General features: G+C 39.4%; 1 protein-coding gene across 7 annotated transcripts in view; it reads left to right on the top strand.

Moving 5' to 3' along the window:
- Positions 1 to 3,142: 3,142 nt before the first annotated feature.
- The window catches only part of NCOA3 (nuclear receptor coactivator 3), an 85,332-nt gene continuing 76,434 nt past the window's right edge, over positions 3,143 to 12,040 (top strand). For 3 of the 7 annotated variants that reach the window (XM_050713947.1, XM_035548104.2, XM_035548101.2), the window contains exon 1: positions 3,170 to 3,313. The gene's annotated coding sequence lies outside the window, so the exon portion shown is untranslated. Of the gene's footprint in view, positions 3,314 to 12,040 lie in introns of all 7 variants that reach the window. The other 4 variants (XM_035548107.2, XM_035548106.2, XM_050713948.1 and 1 more) reach the window with 2 other exon arrangements.

The raw sequence follows: 12,040 nt of genomic DNA, 5'->3' as shown, positions 1-12,040 counted from the left end.
ATTACTTGAATACACTGCAGTGTATGTTGCACATAGGGTTTTGGTTTTTATTTAATGCGAAATCCATAATGCATAGAACAAAAACTGTTTTCAACATATGTCTGCTTCTGATTCATCACTTGATAAGATACTGATGAGGAAAATTTTCTCCATTTGAAAAGAAAAATTCTCTAAGGCTGTGTTACTGGTGCATCTCATTTTACACTGGAGTTTTGTTAATTTTTTGTTAAATCATCTTTTAAAATTATGTTAATCAGTTAATTTTGGTAGTCTGGTCAGTTAAGCAGATTAGCCATGCAAAATGAATTGGTGGTCTAGAAAGAGGGGTATATGTGTTGTCTGGATTTATTAAAAATAAATGAAAAACAGTCCCCCCAAGTATACTGCAGTTTTTCAACATCTTTAACCACTTCCTAACAGTGTTGGTTTTCTTTGATTCTTATTCAGTGCCAGAAGAGCTTTTCTCTTCCAGCTATGCTAATTAAAATTTCTTGGACACTGCATATTCCCTCCAACTTTAGTCAAGCATTCTGCAATCAAATTGCTGCAAACAGTGTACGGAAAACTTATTAAAATAATACAGAAATTAGTTAAAATTTTCCATTTGTCAAAAAGTGCCAGTTCAGTTCCAGAAAACCTGGGGATAATGCTATCCACCTTAGTTCTGATTAACCTGGTTAGATCGGAGAAACCTAAACTAATGCTGTGTGAATGATGATGATGATGAAAAAAAATCCAATACCAAAAATTTGTTTGGGAGGGTTGCTTCTTTTCTTTTCACATTTACTCTTTCTAGTTATTTGGTAAGGGAGGAAGGGATGGAAAGCTACTTCTGTCCTGGAGTATTATTGGAAAATATTGTAGCCTTGGAAGGTTGCTTTTAATGGGGCTATTCTTACCTTTTCCTTGCACTTAAACGTAAAATTAAAAAAAAATAGTATATGGAATGGAAAGTAATCTATTCTTATGTGGCACTTCTAATAAAGAGTGCTTGTTGATCGGTGTTTTTTTTTTCCTGTCTCTGTGCAGAGAACAATTAAATGTGCTGAAGAAACAGGACTTTCCCTCATGCTAGTTGTCTAAACAGAAAATTATCTTGGAAAATTCAGGACACAAATCAGTTATGTAGAGAGATTCCCATATGAAAGAACATTTTTTTTTTTGAGAAGAATAATAGATGATGGAAAATGATGACCAGCTGTGTTACTGTCACATTAAAAATGAATGGCAATGTCCAAAAAGTAAGCTATGAGTCATGTTTCCCTAAGTCTATGTATCCATTGGCTCTTTTTTGACTGAGAGTTGAATTTAATAAGTACATTACATAAATTAACCTTAAAGTCAAGTACACGTCTTAGGGTATACTTTTGGCCAATTTTTTAATACATTTAGGCTTCTAAAGATTTCTTTAAAGGAAAATGCACCAGCAGGTGGAGCAAATAGATAAAAATATTAAATGTTGCAGTTTCACAGCTACAGTTATTACTATCAGCTTATAACTAAGTACAAAAATTTGAGGGAGTTTATTACTAATTGCTGTAAAGCATCGCATCAATGAAAAGTGAAAGCGTTTTATCATTGTACCCTCCCTTATATAAAATGAGCTAACTTTGAAATTATCTTTCTAATTGCTAAAACAGAACAAGATTAAAAATGAAAACAAAAATACACAATTCTGAGACATGAAGTTCTGAATTAGTGTTGAGTCTAAAATGACGTAGATTCAATCTAAGTATAATTCAAAGACCTTATGACCTACATGGAAAAAACATAAACAACATGTAGTTGTTCAAAAAAAACCCAAAACACAACAACTAAATTCCAGTGTTACTGTTGTCTGTCATCAACCTATTCCTCCCTGCACACCCCTTTTGTTCTTGTCCTGATGAATGCTCCACTGTAATCCATAGTGGAAGAAGAGAACATCCTGCAGAAAAAGATAACTCGTAATGGAAGAAGTGGAATCATTAAATGGCAGAACTCACGCTTTCAGGAGATGCAACAGGACCTCATTTCTCTTAAGGTACTCTAACAACATGAGCTCTTTCCTGCTGTGATAACGTGATAAAGATTCTATCTCTACCAGTTGGTTAAAACTGAGCTCACAAGTCCAAACACGTTTGTAATTGGCAAGTTCTTTTGTAGTATAACTAAAAGGTAAAATCTAAGGTGAAACTTGTTTTTCCAGAACTTGACGTATTTGGATTTCTTTCATCTCTGTATTCACTTGGTTTGTAATGTTTGTTTCAGAGATAGCCAGAGGCTTGTATTGTACTAGTAACTTCCTCATAGGTGCCCAATATTAGTTTAATTTTTTTTTATTTAGGAATTACTGGAAGGTGTACTTAATTGCTCCATTTGTTTGTCCCTTTTGAATACAAATTGTGGCTACGGTCCTGTAATGGATTCTGTACGAGTAGCTTGGCAGGTCTTCAGTTTGTGCATTTTCATTATTTCATGCTCTGTGAAAACGGTCTTTCAATTTTGAAAATATATATACCACCTTTATGAGTACCTGAAACTTTGCTATACCATATTCTGCACGCATCCTATTTTAATGTGGAATGTTTTAATGTCTGGTTTTAAAAATTATTGAAAAATAGGATTTCTGCTAGCAAACCTGGGGCACAGTTAGGCTGTATTACGTGAGGTCCCAGTCTTACATGGCCTTGCCTTTTTGTTGTAAACAGATGGATACTGAACAGCTAGTCTGACTTAGCTTGAAAACTGTCTCTAATGTATAGCTGCAGTAGGGAGTAATGGATATTATTTGTGTACTTTTTAACTTTCACTCTAACCTGTTTAATTATTTTAAGCATTGACTTCAGCAGCCTGGCTTTCCCCTGTTGAAATAGCACAGCTCGTACTCGTACAGCAAATCCCCCCAGCCACTATCTAGCAGTGCGGGGCTGGCGCCTCGCAGCGCTGTAACCCTTCACGCACAGCAAAAGCTCATTATTAAATCCTGTATCCACACAGCTTCCCCCTGACCGCCCCCAGCTGCAAGGGGAGGATGAACCAGGCCTCTACCGGCGTGCCCTCAGCGAGCTGGGCCCCAGCCCGGCCCAGGGGAGCCCCCGGGGGCGGACGGCGGCTCCGGCCCTGGCAGGGCGGGCGGGGCCGCGGCTCCCCGTGACACTACAAGTACCGCGCTGCCCCGCGCGCCGCCGTACTACAGCTCCCAGCGCGCCCCGCGCCGGGCGGCTGGCGGAGGCCGGTTCCTATTTAAATGTGGGCAGCGAGGAAAATGGCGGCGAGCGGCTGAGCACGGGGGAGACGGGGAGCAGGAGCTGCGCCTTGGCGCCTTTCCCAGGTGAGCGGGGTTGGGAGGGAGGGAGCGAGGAGCGGAGGAAGGAGAGCTGCTGCTGCTGCTTCTCGCTGCCCGGTTCCCGGCGCCGGGCTGGGAGCGGGCAGGGGGAGGGCGGGCGGCTGCCCCCGGCTGGGCACGGAGCAGCCCGGGGCTGGCCCTGAGGGGCGTCCCTCTCCTCGGCCTGCCGCCCTCTCCTCGCACGGAGGCGGCTCCCTGAGGGAGGGGAGCGCGGTCGGGCCGGGTGTGAGGAGTAACCCCTGGGCTGGGGGCGAGGGGGTGCCCAAGGTAGCGCCTCCACGCCTTTACCTCTTCCCAACCGCTGTAACTTCGGGGCTGAGCGCAGTTAGCTGCAGGCATAGCTGAGGCGGCGGCAGGAGGCTGCTGTGCAGGGCTGGAGGCTTCTCGTGTCGCCGTGTGATGCGTATCGAAGTAGGGGGAGTTTGGGTGGAGGTTCTTCGTGTAACGCTGGGAGCCTTGGGGTCGCTCGGAATTTCCCAGGCTTGCGTTTGGAGGCGTCTAATTCTTTCTGTTTCTCAGCCTGGGTAAAAGGTGTGTGTGTGTGAGTGAGATACCTGGGCTAGAATGGCCCCATCTGCCATTCTTCTGGGTTTCTCTGGTACACAGGCAGTTCCAAAGACCTTGTTATCTGCATTCTCCTTCTGATCATCCTGTAGCGTTGGTAAGTTTCAGAGGTGACTTCTCATGTCTCTGCTAGTGAGGGAAGGGATGAGAATAGTGGAAATGAAAGGTGATTTCCATTGCCTCTTTATTTGTTTCTGCCTCACAGCTGCAGTGAAGCTGTTGTTGAGGGATGGAGATAAGACAACATCTGTGTGTGTGTATAATATATACACTTTTTTTTTTTTTTAGGAGGGTGGGGGGGTATCACAGACTGCTGCCTGGGAAAGGTGTTAGTGATACTGGGGTAAACATGGGTAGGGATATTGTCTGAGGTTGACGTAGTTCCCAGAGTCCTCTTTGGTTCTAAAGTTGGTTCTGTTTGTGGTGTCTGCTCCTGGTCTTTGGCATAGGCTGAGGTTCTATTTTAAAAGAGAAGCTTCTCACTTTTGTCAGCTCATCTAGTGATCAGTTTTAAATGAGTCTCTTTTATTCATATCTCCTTCCTGCTTAGCCTGTTAAAAGAATAAAGAAATAACTGATTCAGCCTTTAGTATTGTCTGTTAATTTTTAGGTAAAAGATTTATGTTATATTTTATTAGGAGCAACAAGACAGAACTGAAGCAAATTTGGAAGCATAAGAGTCAGTAATGTCTAGCTATACAATATCTATCATATATATATTCTTTGAAAAGGAAACTTAACATATCAGTCATCACTGTTGTAAAATAAATATTTTATAGTAAAATATCTTCTACTGATAGCAGAAGGATGCAAAAATGTGTGTGTTCCAAATACAAATATGAGGTAACTTCATAGTAACATCTGTGTGAAAGCCCCGGTATAAGAGCTTGAGTTTAGAGGAAACTGACCAAATTAAATTGCATGTTTTTTTGATTTTTTTTTTTTTTTAACTAGACTGTGTGATAATCTACTGTAATTTTATTTGCTGTTAGCAGTTGTTGTAAAGGGCTGTTTTTCTGTCTGTGGTTCTGAATTTCATTCAGCTCTTTTACTAATATGTCTTTTTACTAGTGGATTTGCTGTTCTGATATGAAACTAGAGGTTGGGGGATAAGTCAAGGAAGTGGTGGCAGGCAGAATAAACCCAATATTCAGCCTTGCTTTAAATACTGTTCCTGATGACAATGTACTGTTTCCAGTCTGCTTTTATGTTGGCATGTAGGTTGTGGGATTTTTTAAATTCTTCTTTTGAAACCCCAGTTCATTCTGTCTTTGGATTTATTAACTTAGAAGCTTGCCATATATACTTTTTTTTTTTTTTTTTTTCATAATATCACTCAGATTAATGTATAGCTGAGATAAAATGCAGGGTGGGAAGGAGAAGGAAATCTGTTCTACAGTAGAGTGCTATCTTTTGATCGTGTGCTTTTTTCGTTAATATCAGGCAAGAAATCACAGTCGAGACCTTTTTGATTGATATCTCTGTTACAGTTGCATAGAAGAGGTTTTTTTTTTTCTTTAAAAGATAAAGAAAGGGCATCTTGGTTATATTTGTCTGCAAAATCAAGCCATTGATAGCATGTAAAATGATATTGGACACTACAGTCTGACACTGGAGGTTGCTTCAACTCCTGCATTTAAATGAGCCTCCCTTGAAGATGTGATCTTGAATGACTGTATGACACAGGATATTCTGCATTGTGTTCATGGAAGCTTTTTGATGATAAGTAGTTAGAAATATCTTAAATATTTTTAGTATTTTTTTAAATACTGAATGATAGGGGAGAAGGTGAGGAATAGTATTCTTTATGCCAAGGATATGAGAGGATGGTGAAGAATACCTAAACCTGGATGCTAGGGCAACATGCCTGTGTGCTTTTTTTTCTGTGGCTAGATCTATTGATGTTCCTAAATGTAATGTATTAGGGAAGAGGCAACTGTGAAAGAATTTAGCTGCTACTGATTAAAATCAGAGGACAAATATTCCATAGTAGATTTGATATGTTGCATTTATTTAAGGGAAGGTACATCAAATTCTTTTTCATCCTGTGTAAATAGGAGGTATACTTCAGACAGACCCTATTACTTTAATAATATTTTAAATTTAATTGCTGACTTTTATTTTCTGCTGACAGTTATCAGCAAGCTGATTGTCCTTGAAGCAGAACAAAATTAACTTGCTTCCAAACTCAGTCACATGAGGGAATTTGTCTTTTGTGTGAAGTATATGGAATTACCGTTGGTGAGGTTTTATGCTTTTAGATGTAGGTACAGGTCTTTCTTTTATGTTGTCTAGAGCCAGATTTATTTCTGACATTCTGTAGAGGTAAGAAAAAGGCAGTTGCTTAAGACAGGGTGCTATTTAAATGAGAAGGAGGAGAGGGGCACCAGAGATTTTGCTGCCTGTTTTACTTATACCCTGGAAACTCAGGCTTGTTACTGCTGACAGCTTAGGATACAGCGTAAGGCACCTACTTCTGAGGCTGGGAAAAAGGTTTTCCTGCAGCAGTAGTCACTGCTTTTGCAATATACTAGACGAATGGAGGTGGTAAGTTCAGTTCTACAGGTATCTATCTACCTTTTGTCTTTTTGTTCACTGACTGTGTGTACACATGCTGTTGTTTTTTCTTATTTTTATTTTTTCCACCTTTTGTCACCTTCTCTGTTAAATGTTTAACTTCTGGTCAGGTACACCTAAACTGTTTGCTGTGAACATTCTGTGGTAGGTTGTGGATCATTGCCTTCTTAGAAACTTTATTTTAAAGACTTTCTGACCATCGAGTCATGTTCATTTTTGAAGAGTACAAGCATGGATAGCGTCATGACTTCAAGCCCAACACCATTATAATTGCATTTTATGAAGTATATGCTAGAAACCTGAAACACTAGGAAAGTTCTCCAGAAAATGTAATAATTGTTAGGTCAGGGCAAGCAATCTTTTGTCAAAAAATTGTTACACATATGGTTAAACTACCTAGCAGTTGTGCCCTGATTTATCAGGTGCACCTGAAGACGGGGGAGGAGGGACAAGAGGAAAGCTGCAGAACAATATAACTCTTATGCTGCTAGCCATAATGATTAGCACCTGCATTAGCCTCAGCTGAGCATGAGATTTTTGTCACAAAGCCTATACTCTTTACTGTTTCCATGCTTCTGTGCATGTTGGGATGTGTCAGAGCTGTGGAATGAAATAGTTGAGTACTACAGGTATACCCAGTAGGCCTTTTAGAGACACATTTTCAAGGTAGGTTTATGTATATAGATGCACGGAATATTGTGTGTGTGAGACTTCTGAGTTAATTCTTCCTCCTTCTGTTCTCTGCTTCATGGAAGTGAGAAAATGTGTTGTCTGCTTTTTCAAAAGCAGCACGGAAACAGGTTGCGTGTCTAAAACCATTATCAGTATAGTGCACTTCACCTATCTCTTGGGTAGTTGTAGACTAATGCTATTTCTTTGGTAGTGATAGAAGGGGGGACTGAGTGGGATAGGGTAAAAAGAAAAGACAAGTACCTGTTATTTCCCTGGTTTCAGACTCTAGGGCTGTTTAATGTATGGACGAGACTGGCTCTTCAGGATTTACTTTGTTTGCCTAGTATCTCCATTGGGCTAAAACTCAGGTAATGAGTAGCATGATCCAAGAATTTGTTTGGAGTGGTGGCATTAGTAATCCATGGTGTTGAAACTTCCATGTGTGAGGTATGGTAAAAACCTGTTGGACGCTGTGCTGCTTGAACTGAGAGGTTAGCGGGGGAATGGTCACTTTAGTGCAACTAAGCGCTACCATGTTCTGCTGTGCTAGTGTTTGGGATTAGGAGTTTGGAGGTAAAGCTCTGGAATGCTAATAGATGCCTCTAGGTCCCTGTAGATCATCATATTAAATCTGATATGGATTTAGAGATGTTGCATTGTGCAAGCTTTGCATAAATTACATCTTTAAATGGGTTTGGTATTCTGGGAACTGCCTGTTATGGGGACGTCTCATCTGACTTCCTACTACAGCAAACACTCAGAAGGTGCGGTAACCTCAAACTAAGCCTTCTGTGGAATAAGGACTTCCTGTTCTACAATGCATCATGGAACTGTTGACTTTGATACTGCTTTGAAGGATTCTTTGTACATTCCATTTGAAAAACCACATAGAACAGACAATGGGATAATCTCTTTGCAAGTATTGTGTTTTGAAAGTGTATGGTTTTCAAGTTTTTGTAAGATGTAGTTATGAGTTACTTTCCTGAAGCTTGTCTTTTCCTGGGAATAAGCTAAGGATTTAGTCCTGCAGGCTTCCTTTACAAAATGGAGAAGTGTGGAAATATTATTTGGTTGTATTATTGAATGCTATGTAAAATGGGTATTTTTTTATAGTGTAAATACTAAATTATTGCCTACTATTTGTTTGTTATACTGGCTCTTCTGTTTTAGCTTATTCCCTTGATTAGGCAGAAAAGCACTGTGTAAGTTCTACCCCTCTCTGTAGGTTGGAAGAAACTCATGCAGATGTGAAAATGGGAACATAAAACTTCTAGTTTTCTAGAAGTTCTAGCCCTCCTGAAACCTTCTAAAGGTGAAAGAGTTCATCTCAGTGAGGATATCTTATGCAACTCAACTTTCCTTTTTGTTCTTTTTGAATGTCAGCTGCTCATCCAAAGCTCTAAGGTTTTTCTTCCCTAGCAGGGCTTATGGTTTTGAGTACCTCTCAGGATCACTTGGAGTGGTACATGTGTATAAAGGGCAAAGGCAGTGAGTACAAAGTATGGAGTATTCTCTGCTGATAGGTAGTATTCTTAACACTTAGCTTGTTAAGTCCATTGTTCTGAAACTTGTACCAATGTGGAGACTGTAAGAAACTGTCTTGTTTTACTAGAAACCTGAACTTTCATAAGTGTTGTGACAAATATGAGAATTAGTGTGTGTGTGTGTGTGTATATATATATTTAAAGCTGTAACTTGCTGATAATGCTCCCGACTGTCTTATTCAAAGACAACTACCAGATGGTGCAATCCTGAAATCTCTTAGCAATGGGCTGGATAGTAAAATTAAGCGGTCTTCCTTACCCCATGCTTTTCTGAACGGCACTAGGTGGGTAAGTAAATACATATGCTTGCTGGGCAGAGACAACACAAATGGTGGCTTGTTAGCGCCAGCCACTGCAAGACTGCTGTTGTAGTCTCTTTTGGAGTCTCATCTTTAATGAAGACTTAAAAGAAAATAATCTTGGGAAGAAATGTGAAATACAGCTTGTTTCTGATGCTTTATTAGGCCAAAGTGATGGACGCTTATTGTAGTGATTTTTTTTCTGTTCATCTGAAAACCTCTAAATTTTTGCTTTTCTAAGTACTAGGCAGGGCTGTCACTGCTCTGAGCTCTAGCTAGTGCACAAGATGCGAAGTGTTGGAGCATAGTGCAACAATACAGCTATTTCTACTTTATATTGGCAAATGAGTAGTAGGCTGTAAGGGTGCTAATTTACTATTTACTTCATATAATTAATTAGTGAAATATGACTTCAGAAATCATGAGGACAAGATCTGGTATACAGATGGGCTTCTTTCATGAGTTGCATAAGCAATAGTTCACTTTTTGTCTTTTAGACCTCTTACTGTTCTTAAAAATAAGTCTTTCAAATATTGCTGTAGTTCTAGAGAGAACCCTAACACTGCATGGATTTAATGCTTTGTTATTAAATGCCATTTGCCAGATACTGATGAGCTGAGTCATTTACATCTAGGTAGTGGTGTGAAATTGAACGCAACTTCCAATGGTGATTCAGCATGAAAAGTTCTGGTGACCAACTCACTTGTGAACCAACTAGGTCGAAGTACATCAGTCAATTTCTGTTCAACTTCTATATGAATGATGTATTTACTTGCCAAAAACCCTAAAAAAGTGACACGCATACTCTCTACTCCAGTATTTTAAGTAAATTTAATGGTTCTGAGTAGTCAGTCAACATAAGCTTTTTTTTTTTTCTTTTCTGCATCAACTGGAAGAACTAAAATCTGAAGCAAAGATAGCATTCCCCTGTTTTTGCTATGTGCACTAATGTGTAATTCTAATACATCACTGATCATCCTATGGGATGTATTAACAAATTAACCTTGCTGGTTTTGTCAAATGTCTGAGTTGTTTTCACCAGACTTGCTGCAGGCTAGTGAGCCTCAGAACAGGGACATGTCTGTGCTGCATGCTGCTTTCAACCGTTTGTAGCAGCTGATACAGTCTACTTGGATGAACTTTTCTGAAATTTTAGACAACCATTCGGAGTGTATGTCTGCACATAATTAACGTGTGGAAGTGCTGTTTCTTGTCTCTTGGAAGTTTATGGAAAAGGAAGTGAAACTACTTCTTCAGCCTCATGATGGTGAGTTAAAAATCGTTACCCACTCTGAGCAGCTTACATTCTAAAGGTATCATTTAAAGCAAAAAACAGTAACTTATTTTGTCAGTGCCAAAGACCTCCTTTGGTGACTTCTTTCCACATAAAGTCTGGGCTAAAGATGCTGGACAAAACCAGGGAATATGGCTCCTGTTCTAGTTCCTTTTGAGCTCTCTGCATATTTGCTGCTGTGTGCTAAAGTAGACGTAGCAGCATCTTTTGCTGTAGTACTTCTTCCTCTGCATTCTCAATCTTCTGTGAAAGCCTTTCTGATGTTCCCAATGGGGATGTCTGGCTCAATGGACAGATCTCAGCACGTGGCCTACTAAATGACCCCATTTTAGGTAATGTTAGGTATTGGTGGATTTTTGATTTTTTTGAGCCAGTAATAATACCATTTGTTTGGCTTAGTTATAACTGTTAAGCATTACAAGAGAGAGTCCTTCTGTTATAACTACATAAGAAGGAAGCTTCAAAATATTTGCTCAGTCATATTGCTGTAGTTTTCATGTAAGTATAGTTGTCTGGTAGCCTTTTAAAATATATAAAAGGAAATAGATTCAAGACATTTTAAAGTTATCTTATTTGTTTGCTTAGTAGTTCAATGGCATGTACTGGTGTATGCTTTGTTCTCATTTTGTAAATAACTTATTTTTGCATATTCAAAAGCAAAATTATTAAAATAGGAAATAATTTTACGCAGTAAATTGATTAAAAATTCCTTATTAAACAGTATTTGAAGTAAATATTTAATAATAGCTCTAAAGGCAACAAAAACAAGAGTAGTTTCTCTGCAAATTGTCCTCTTAATTACATAGAACAAAAGCAGCACCTCTGTTACCCTCGAATGTCCATTTGATCCCCTTCTCTGTAAGAGGAAGGATTCCTTTTGATCTGTATACAGAAGACTGACAGAAGAAGGCATCTGCACTGTGTGGAGTAGCTTTTGAGTACTTTTTTGTTACACCTGTGGGTTTTCTGCTGAAGCTGTCTTCGGGTGATGCATGTTTATAGCTCATAAATAAGACTTGTAGACGTCTGGTGTAGAGCAAGGGCTAGCAAACTTGTCAGGCTGGTAATGCTTATGTTAGAGATAAGAAGGTGGTAGGGGTGAAGAGTAGGACCCTGTGAGATGTGAAATGAGTAGAGATTTAAGGAAATTCAAGGAGAGCCATCATTTGAGAGGGTCAGGGTAGCTTGCAATGTCATCCACTCTAGCTTTATCCTGCACTGCTTCATCTTCCCTTGCCCATCTGTCTGTAGTTGGACCTCAAATGACCTCTATCAAGAGATTAATGTGTAGTACGGTAACGTTTCAGATTAGCCAAGCAATGCTATTAGTATATGAATAAAGTTTTTCATTTTTTTCCTGTCTTAGCACTGCTTTTTGTCGATGAAACTTCTGCTTAAACTGAGGATTCTGTCTAGTCACAAGTCTCAGGTTGTTTGAGCTGTACAGTTGAGAGAGCTTTTTAAAAGTCTTAAAGCAGTGGAAATTTCCAGGCTTCACACACATGCGCGCGCATACGATTTAAAGTTCTAGTCAAATAACTGCTTTGCAAGAAGAGAAAAATATGAAAAGGAACCGCAGACATTCTGGATGTCAGCCTGTGAAATTTTCCACTATTTCCTTTAATAACATGCAGGCATGCTTATGTTGCTGGAATTTCAGTTAGGAGTTTCTTTCTGACTGAAACTTCAAGCCTCTTGTTGAGCAAATGATCCCTGTAAACTAATTATGGAAAAAAAAACTCGTGTAAGAATGTACATAAAC

Source organism: Cygnus atratus, chromosome 16 (assembly GCF_013377495.2).
Source record: "Cygnus atratus isolate AKBS03 ecotype Queensland, Australia chromosome 16, CAtr_DNAZoo_HiC_assembly, whole genome shotgun sequence".
NCBI lineage: Eukaryota > Metazoa > Chordata > Aves > Anseriformes > Anatidae > Cygnus > Cygnus atratus.
Note: the sequence above shows the minus strand (reverse complement) of the source record. Positions and strands in the feature narration are given on the sequence as shown.